The 10271-nt window shown below is 40.2% G+C and overlaps 1 non-coding gene across 1 annotated transcript; it reads left to right on the top strand.

Annotated features, from left to right (window-relative positions):
* Window positions 1-8229: 8229 nt before the first annotated feature.
* Trnak-cuu (transfer RNA lysine (anticodon CUU)) lies at window positions 8230-8302 on the top strand. Its single transcript has one exon. It is a non-coding gene; the product is annotated as a tRNA-Lys (tRNA).
* Window positions 8303-10271: the final 1969 nt, after the last annotated feature.

Genomic DNA, 10271 nt, shown 5'->3' with positions numbered 1-10271 from the left:
ACCCCAGCACTTGAGATCTCATGTCTTTGCTTGGAAAGGATGCATGCCTTTAATCTCAGTAAGTGATGGCAGAAAGCAGAAAGGTATAAAAGTCATGAGGACTAGGAACTAGAAGCTTTTTAGTAGCAGTTCAGCAGATACACTTTTGGGTGAGGACTCAAATGCTTCCAGTCTGAGGAAACAGGATCAGCTTAGGAGGTGGTGAGGTGAGGTTGACTGTGGCTTGTCCTGTTTCTTTGATCTTTCAGTTTTCACCCCAGTATCTGGCTCTGGGTTTTCTTATTAATAAGACCATCTAGCAATTCTTCTTACATACATTCGTTTATGCTGTGGAATATTTGTTTAATGATGCAAAGATGTGTTGTATTCTTCTATGTTGCATTTGTTTAACTCTGTGAAGCTGTGTTACCTTGCCTGTCAAAACACCTGACTGGTCTAATGAAGAGCTGAACGGTCAATAGCTTGGCAGGAGAGAGACAGGTGGGGCTATCGGGTGGAAAGAATAAATAGGAGAAGAAGGGAGGAGGAAACAAGGAAAGGAGAGTAGGACAGAGGGGCCAGCCACTCAGCCACCCAGCCACTCAGCCACACAGCCACACAGCCACCCAGCCACCCAGCCACACAGCCACCCAGCCACTCAGCCACCCAGCCACCCAGCCACACAGCCAGCCATGTAGTAGGAAGGAAGAGAGGAATATAGAATAGAGAAAGGTGAGAACCAAAATAAACCAAAAAAACAAACAAAGAAAACAACCACACTTATTAGTTCACCAAGCCAGACTTGATGGAATGGTTTCTTTGGAATAGTCCTATTCACCCAGAATAGGGCACCATGGACCTGTGTTCTCCTCTTCTAAGAAGTCCCACAGTGCTTCTGGAGTTACTTTGTCACTTCCATGGGCCAGTTCAGTCTTTAAATACCCTCTGTCTGACCTGGAGAAAAGGAAGGAGAGCAAGAGGCTTCTTGACTATTAAAAGGCTTTAAGAAGTGTTCAGTTCGTTTTTCTCCCTCAAGTTCATACATCTGGAGCAACGTGTGAGAGAAGACTCTCAAACTGCTTCTGAGAATGATTAATTGTGGAGCAACAAAGGATTCCCCTGTTCTCAGGCAGAGCCTCTTCATGGCTCACAATGAACGCGGCTCTCATGACAAAGCCACTGGCAGGGGCTGGGAAGAGTTTATTTTAAGTAACTAGCACACCTCCATTTGCTGTAAGCCCAGCTCAGCTTTTCAGAGCTGCTTTTAGCTTTCATTGTCTTGAACTAAATAGCCGCCGAACGAGGGAAATATCTGTCAGTCATGATGTGACTGAGGCAGAAGTGTGGACCCTTCCAGACACTGCAGCCCAATTCCTTCCCTTTCTTGTAAATATCATGTATGAGGTCATAAAATAGAAAATGCATAGACTTTCAGCTATTTATTGCGGTCGGACAGGATAACTTCATCTAGCTTAATCTAGTTGTAGTGTGATGAGCTTTATTAACATGACCTGCAATGTATCTCTATATGAAGAGAGTCAGACACATCTACCATGTCTAGAATTTTGGTGAGTTAGCAGAAATGTGCAGGTCATTTATTTCCTTCTCAGTTATTTTATGATGTTTTTGAACATCTCAAAGACAATGCAGCATAAAATGTAATTTTTCTTTATAAAACATTGTCATGTGAATGTGGCATCTTTCACTATCTAAAATAACACTCCCATAAAATTGTTGCAGGCCTCTCTGTTTCTCCAGCAGACCGGATCCCTCAGGCACACCCCTAGTCCTGAAGAGAACACCAGCCGCAGCCTCCTAAGGCTCCACAGACCATCCCCTTCTGACCTCCCTCCCCCATTTATTGCTGTATCCCAGCCTTCCACACCAGCAGGTGCTCCCTGCAAACACATCAGCCTGGCAGGCCAGCAAAACAGGCAGCACACAGCCATCCTTCTCTCTGAAAATCCGGAGAGGAAACAGATACCAAGGAACAAAACACCCACTCAACAAAGACAAACCCAGAAATCAGCACCCTAGACCTATAATCACCCCAAATCCAGGTGCATAGACACTAGCATTAAAAAAACAAACAAACAATAAGAGCCAGGTCACTATGTCCCCAATAAAGCCCAGCCATCCTACCGCAGCAGGCCCTGAATAGTCTAACATTGCTGGAACAAAAGAAAAAGACTTTAAAACCAACTATATGAAAATGATAGAGGTCCTTAAAGAGGAAATGAATAAATCCCTTAAAGAAACCCAGGAGAACACAAATAGTTGAAGGAAACCAATAAAACTCTTCTGAAAATGGGAATAGAAACAATAAAGAAAACACAAACTGAGGAAATTCTGGAAGTCAAAAATCTAGGTAAGGGAATGAGAACTACAGATACAAGCATCGCCAACAGAATACAAAAGATGGAAGAAAGGATCCCAGGCTTTAAAAATATGATAGAGGAAATAGATACACCTGTCAAAGAAAATGTTAAATCTAAACAATTCCTGCCACAAAACGTTCAGGAAAACTGGGACACTGTGAAAAGACCAAATCTAAGAATACTAGGAATAGAGGAAGAAGAAGAAACCTAGCTCAAAAGCCAAGAACATATATTTTTGTTTGTTTGTTTGTTTATTTTTTTTTTGGTTTTACTTCCTGACTGCTCCACCTGCCTCCACTGTTTCTATTTCTCTTCAGAAAAGGGTGGGCCTCCCATGAATATCAGCTAGCCATGGTATATCAAGTTGTAGTGAGGCTAGGCAATCAGGTAGGAGGAAAGGATCCCCAAAGCAGACAACAGAGTCAGAGACAGCCCCTGCTTCCACTTTTAGGAGTCCCCCAAGAAGACCAAGCTACACAACTGTAATATATATGCAGAGGGCCTACATCAGGTCCATGCAGGCTTCTTGGTTGTTGGTTTAGTCTCTGTGAGTCCCTATGAGCCTAGGTTAGTTGATTCTGTAGGTTTTTGTGGTGGTGTTCTTGACCTCAGTGACTCCTACAATCCTTCCTCCCCATCTTCTGCAAGATTCCCTGAGGTCTGCCTAATGTTTGGCTGTGGGTCTGCTTCTGTCTCAATCAGTTGCTGGGTGAAGCCTGTTTGATGACAGTTGGGCTAGGCACCAACCTGTGAGTAAAGATAAGTATAGCATAATATCATTAGGAATCATTTCATTGGCCTTTTTTTTTTTCCTGCCAGTTGTGTTTGGTTCCATCCTAGGTCTATGGGCTACCCTTCTTCCGGGTCCTGGCCCTCAGGGATGAGCTCCCTCTCATGGTATGGGCCTCAAGCTGGGCCAGTCATTGGTTGGTCTCTCTCACAGTTTCTGTGCCACCTTTACCTCAGCACATCTTGTAGGCAGGACAAAGTGTAGGCTGAAGATTTTATGGCTGGTTGGTGTCCCAGTCCCTCTATTGGAAGTCTTCTTGCCTGGTTACAGGAAATGGCTGGTTCAGGCTTCATATCCCCTGTTGCTAGAAGTCTTAGCTAGGGCCACCCTAATAGATTCCTGGCAACTTCCACTGCACTAGGTTTCTAGCTTGTCTGAGAGATTCCCCCCAATTCCAGTTGTCTTTCCCAGTACTTTCTCCTTCCATCCTCCTTACATCTGATCCCTCCAGTGCCCATCCCCAACCCCAGTCCAGATTCCTACCCCTGTCTAACAGTGATATGAATTTTATTTACCCTTCACAGTGAGATTTATGTGTTCCCTCTTGAGCCCTCCTTGTTATTTTGCTTCTCTGGGTCTGTGGATTATAGCATATTTATCATTTAATTTATGGCTAATATATACTCATAAATGAGTACATAACATATTTGTCTTTCTGGGTCCTGGTTACCTCACTCAGAATGATCTTTTCTAGTTCCACCCATTTTGTGAGCAAATTTTATGATGTCATTGTTTTTTTGTAACAGCTGAGTAATACTCCATTGTGTAAATGTACCACATTCTCTTAATCCATTTTTTTTTGGTTGAGGGACATCTGTCTATTATGAATAAAGCTGCTATGAATATAGTTGAGTAAGTGTCCTTGTGTTATGTTGGAGAGTCCTTTGGGTATATGCCAAGGAGTGGTATAGCTGGGCCTTATATCAATTCCCAATTTTCTGAGAAAGCTTCATAGTAATTTCCAAAGTGGCTGTAGAAGTTTGCACTCCTACCAGCAGTGGAGGAGTGTTCCCCTTGCTCCACATTCTCACCAGCATGAGTTGTCACTTGTGTTTTTGATCTTAGCCATTCTGACAGGAGTAAGATAGAATCTTAGTGTCATTTTGATTTGTATTTCCCTAATGGCTAAGGATGTTGGCTATTTCTTTAAGTGATTCTCGGCCATTTGAGATTCCTCTATTGAAAATTCTCTGTTTAGATCTGTACCCATTTTTAAAAATTTGATTATTTGGTTTGTTGATGTCTAGTTTCTTGAGTTCTTTATATAATTTGAAAATCAGTCCTCTGTCTAATGTAGTGTTGGTGAAGATCCTTTCCCATTCTGTAGACTCCCATTTGTCCTTTTGACAATGTCCTTTGCCTTATAGAAGCTTTTCAATTTCATAAGGCCCCATTCGTTAATTGTGGATCTTAGTGCCTATGTGATTGGTGTTCTGCTCAGGAAGTTGTCTCCTGTGCCAATGCATTTAAGGTCTTTCCCCACTTTCTCTTCTGTTAGGTTCAGTGTATTTGGATTAATGTTGAGGCCTTTGATCCAATTGGACTTGAATTTTGTGTAGGGTCATAGATATGGATCTATTTGCATTCTTCTACATGCCCACATCCAGTCAGACCAGTACCATTTGTTGAAGATGCTTTCTTTTTTCCATTGTATTATTTTGGTTTCTTTATCAAGAACCAAGTGTTCATATCTGTGTGAATTTACTTCTGGGTCTTTGATTCAATTCCACTGATGAACTTGTCTATTATTATGCCAATATCATGCAGTTTCTATACTATTGCTCTGTAGTAGAGCTTGAAATCAAGGATGGTGATACTTGTGGAAATTCTTTTATTGTATATTATTGTTTTAGCTATCCTGGGTTTTTGTGTTTTCCATATGAAGTTAAGGTTGTTCCAGAACATATTTTTAACAAAATCATTGATGAAAATTTTCCTAACATGAAGGACATACCTAAAAGGTCCAAGTACATTGTAGAACAACAGATAGATTGGACCAGTAAAGAAAGTCCTTTATCCACATAATAATCAAAACACCAAACCTGTAGAACAAAGAGTGAATATTAAAAATTGCAAGGGAAAAGAAAAAGTAATATATAAAGGCAGATTTATTACAATTACAGTTGATTTCTCAATGGAGATTCCAAAAGCCAGGAGGGTCTAGATAGATGTGCTTTAGACTCTAAGAGCTCACAGATGTAGCCAGGACTACTATACTCAGTAAAACTTTCAATAACCATAGATGGAGAAAACAAGATATTCTATGATAAAGTCATTTTAAACAATATCTATCTTCAAATCCAGCCCTACAGAAGGACTTAGAAAGAAAACTCCAACCTAAGGAGGTTAAGTACACCCGTGAGAACAAAGGAAATAATCTCATACCAGCAACACGAAAAGAAGGCAAACATACACACACACACACACACACACACACACACACACACACACCACCATTACCACCACCACCACCACCACCACCACCAACACCACCACCAACAACAACAAAGTAACAGGGCATGAACAGTCATTGGTCATTGATATCTCTTAAAACCAATGATCTCAATTCTCCAATAGAAAGACAAACTAACAGACTGGACACAAAACAGCATTATTCCTCTGCTGCATCCAAGAAACACACCTCAACATTAAGGACAGACATCACTTTAGGGGAAAAGGTATTCTAAGCAAATGAACCTAAAAAGCAAGCTAGTGGAGCCATTTTAATATCTAACAAAGTAGACTTCAAACAAAAACTTCCTACTCATAAAAAAAAAATCCACTAAGATGACATTTCAGTCCTTAACATCTATACCCCAAACACCAGGGCACCCAAGTTTATAAAAGAAATACTACTACAGCTTAAATCACATATAGACTATCATACACTGACAGTGGGAGACTTCAGTACCCAACTCTCACCAACAGTCAGGGCATAAAGATAAAAACTAAACAGAAATACTGAACCTAACGATGTTATAAATCAAATGAATATGACAGAACATTTTACCAAAACATAGAAGAATATACCTTCTTCTCAGCACCTCATGGAACTTTCTCCAAAATTGACCATATACTCAGACACAAAAACACAAAGTTTTCACAGATACAAGATATTTGAAATAACACCCTGAATCCTATGAGACCATCATGTATTAAAGTTGGACATCAACAGCAATAGAAATGATAGAGAGCTTACAAACTCATGGAAACCGAACAACTCTCTACTGAATATAAAATGGGTCAAGACAGAAAGAAAGCCTCTAGAATTCAATGAAAATGAATGCACAGTATACTCAACCTTGTAGGAAACAATGAAAGCAGTGCTAAGAGGAAAGTTCATAGCATTAAGTAGCTCCATAAAAAAAACTGGAGATCTCATACTAGCAATTTAATAGCACACTGAAAGAGTTCTATAACAAAAATAAATCAAAACACCAAGGGGAGTAGAAGGCAAGAAAAAAATCAAACTGAGGCCTTAAATCAATAAAATGGAAACAAGGAGTTGGTTCTTTGAGAAAAGCAACAAGATAGACAAACACATATTCAAACTAAATAAAAGGTGGAGAGAGAATATCTAAATTAATAAAATCAGAAACAAAATGGGGCATAACAGACGCTGAGGAAATCCAGAGAATCATAAGGATGTACTTAAAAAACCTGTACTCCACCAAATTGGAAAAATCAAAAAGAAGTGGATAATTTTTCTTGATAGGTAACACTTAGTAAAGTTAAATCAAGATCAGATAAACACTTTAAATAGACCTACCTAAAACCCCTAGTGAAATAAAAGTAGTCATTAAGACTCTGTAGACCAAAAAAAGCTCAGGGCCAGATGGTTTCATTTCAGAATTCTGCCAGGCTTCCAAAGAAGAGCTAATACCAATACTCCTCAAATTATTCCACAAAATAGAAACAGAAGGAACATTGCAAAAATCATTTTATGAGGACACAATCACCCTAATACCCAGAGCACATAAAGATTCAGCAAAGAGAATTTATAGACCAATTGCCCTCATGACCATGATGCAAAAATGCTCAATAAAATACTTGCAAACTGAATTCAAGAACACATCAAGAAAATTATCCACCATGCTCAAATAGGCTTCATCCCAGAGACACAGAGATGGTTCAACATACAAAAAATCTGTCAATGTAATTCACCACATAAACAAATGGAAAGAAAAAAACCCCACATGATCATCATATTAGATGCTGGAAAAGCCTTTGACAAAGTCCAATGCCCCTTCATGATAAAAGTCTTGGAGAGATTAAGAATACAAAGGACATACCTAAACATTTATAATAAAATATTATGAAATTATTATAAAATGCCTTAGATTTACAGCAACCCAATTGCCAACATCAAATTAAATGCTGAGAAACTCAAAGAAATTCCACCTAAAATCAGAAAGAATACAATTCTGTCCACTCCATATCTATTCAATATAGTACTTGAAGTTCTAGTGGGAGCAATAAGACAACTGAAGGAGATCAAGGGGATACAAGTTTAAAAGCAAGAAGTCAAAGTATCTCTAATTACAGATGGTATGACAGTATATATAAGTGACCCCAAAAATTCTACCACAAACTCCTACAGCTATAAATACCTTTAGTGAACTGGTTAGACATAAGATTATCATACTAAAAAAAATCAGTATCTTTACTTGCAGATGATATGATAGTATACTGAAAAAGTTCCCACTGGGGAATTCCTGCAGCTGATAATGTTCTTGGTGAAGTGGCAGGATACAAGATTAACTGAAAATAATCAGTAGCCCTCCTCCATACAAGTAACTAATGGACTGAGAAGGAAATCAGGAGTACAACACCTTCACAAATAGCCCCAAATAATTTGGAATATCTTGGGAGTAATTCTAATTAAGCAAGCTAAAGACTTATATAACAAAAATTTCAAGTCTCTGAAGAAAGAAATTAAAGAAGATATCAGAAGATGCAAAGATCCCTCATGCTTGGTAGGATTAGCATAATAAAAAATGGCCATCCTCAGGTGCAGAGATCCATGGCCAGGCGCCAGGCTGAGCTCTGGGAATCCAATCTATGAGAGAGAGGAGGGATTCTGCCCGGCTAGCTCAGTCGGTAGAGCATGAGACTCTTAATCTCAGGGTCGTGGGTTCGTGCCCCACGTTGGGCGCCAGATATTGGAGAAATTATTTTGGCCACTCCACGTAGTTAAAAGGATATTTATTAAATGGCGTAACTCACAAATTAAGTAATGGGTAGGTCGCAGGGTCTGGGGAAGGTGTAATGCAGTCTAGCGGTGTTCTCCGGAGCTCTGCACAGTCAATCTGCACCGGTCAGCGTTCCGGCACCGAGAGAGCGCCCAGAGCGAGCGCTGGCCCATCCAGCTCTCGGGTCCCCAGGCGCCTCCCCTCGCCCCGCCTCGTAGGCGTGACAGTTGCCAGAGTCTCAATGGGGGTTGGAACTTCCAGAACCAAGCTGGAATGGCTACCCACTACAGGGAATGTCGAGATCATGACAGGAAGAAGTGCAGAGATGACTGGCCACACTATTGGAGGCCCATGAACTGTAGACTCGTGGCTGCAAAGCCCCCACAGGACTGGACTAGGCCCTCTGGATACAGAAGACGGTTGTTTGGCTCGAACTATTTGGGGGAACACCCAGGCAGGGGGATCGGGATCCATCCCTGCTGTATGGGCAGGCTTTTGGGAATCTGGTGCCTGTGGTGTGTCGCCTTGCATAGCCTTGGTACAGTTGGAAAGGGCTTGGACCTGCCTAGGCTCAGTGTGCAGGGTTCTGCTGACTCCCCATGGGAAACCTTGATTTGGGGGATGTGGGGATGTGGGGTGGCTTGGGAGGAAGAGCTGGGAGGTGGGAGGAGGGAGGAGGTGGGATCTGTGGGTGGTATGTAGAGTGGGTAGAAAATTTCTTAATAAAGAAAAAAAAAAAGGCCATCCTGCCAAAAGCAATCTATAGATTCAGTGCAATCCCCATCAAACTTCCAACACAATCTTTTACAGACCTTGAAAGGACAATTCCCAACTTCAAATAAAAAAAAAAAACAAAAAAACCCAAGATAACTAAAATAATCCTGAACAATAAAAGAACTTCTGGAGATATCAGCATTCCTGATTTCAAGTTGTACTACAAAGCTATGGTAATAAAAACTGTATGGTATTGGCATAAAAACAAACACTGATCTTGGACTCAAACTGAAGACCAAGACATACATTGACATACATATGGACACCTGATTTTTGATTAAGCATCCAGGAATACATACTTGAAAAAACACAGCATCTTCAACAAATGATGGAGCTCAAACTGGATGTGTGCATGGAAAAGAATATAAATAGAGCTATACTCATCACCCTGCACAAAACTCAAGTCTAAGTGGATCAAAGATGCCCGCATAAAAACAGATACACTGAATCTGATAGAAGAGAAGGTGGGGAGTAGCCTTGAATGCATTGGCACAGGACACAACTTCCTGAACAGAACACCAATAACACAGGCACTAAGATCAACAATTAATAAATGGGCAAAGGTCACTGTCAATAAGACAAAGCAGCAGCCTACAGAATGGGAAAAGATTTTTACCAACTCTGCATCTGATAGAGGACTAATATCCAAAATTTATGAAGAACTCAAGAAAGTAGATGTGAAGAAACCAAATTATCCACCTAAAAAGGGAGTACAGCACTAAAAAGAGAATTCTCAACTGAGGAATATCAAATGGCTGAGAAATGCTTAAAGAAATGCAATATATCTTTTTTGTTTTCAGACTTGTATTTAACCTTTTCACACCTGGGATCATAAGTTTAGTCATCATTGATGCATGAACTGTGACAGAACAGAGTTATTTTTTACAATTTTTTTTTCAAGTTTTGTCATCATTGACGAACTGAGTTATCTTTTATAATCATGTTTACTCATCAACCACATAACCCAAATTTTAAGAATCTAGAGGCATGTGACAGCCTGTGCTCAAGCTGCTAGCTCTTGTGTCTTTAGGGACAAAAGATAGAAAGAAAATCTCCAGATTGCCATGTCTCAAGCAGTGTATTATTAACTCTTAAAGGTCAGAGTGCCCAAGAAACAATTCTCAGGCCAAAGCTGCTGCAGTTATTTAAATTCTTGCA

The sequence above is a fragment of the Peromyscus maniculatus genome, chromosome 17 (assembly GCF_049852395.1).
Source record: "Peromyscus maniculatus bairdii isolate BWxNUB_F1_BW_parent chromosome 17, HU_Pman_BW_mat_3.1, whole genome shotgun sequence".
Taxonomy (NCBI): Eukaryota; Metazoa; Chordata; class Mammalia; order Rodentia; family Cricetidae; genus Peromyscus; species Peromyscus maniculatus.
Note: the sequence above shows the minus strand (reverse complement) of the source record. Positions and strands in the feature narration are given on the sequence as shown.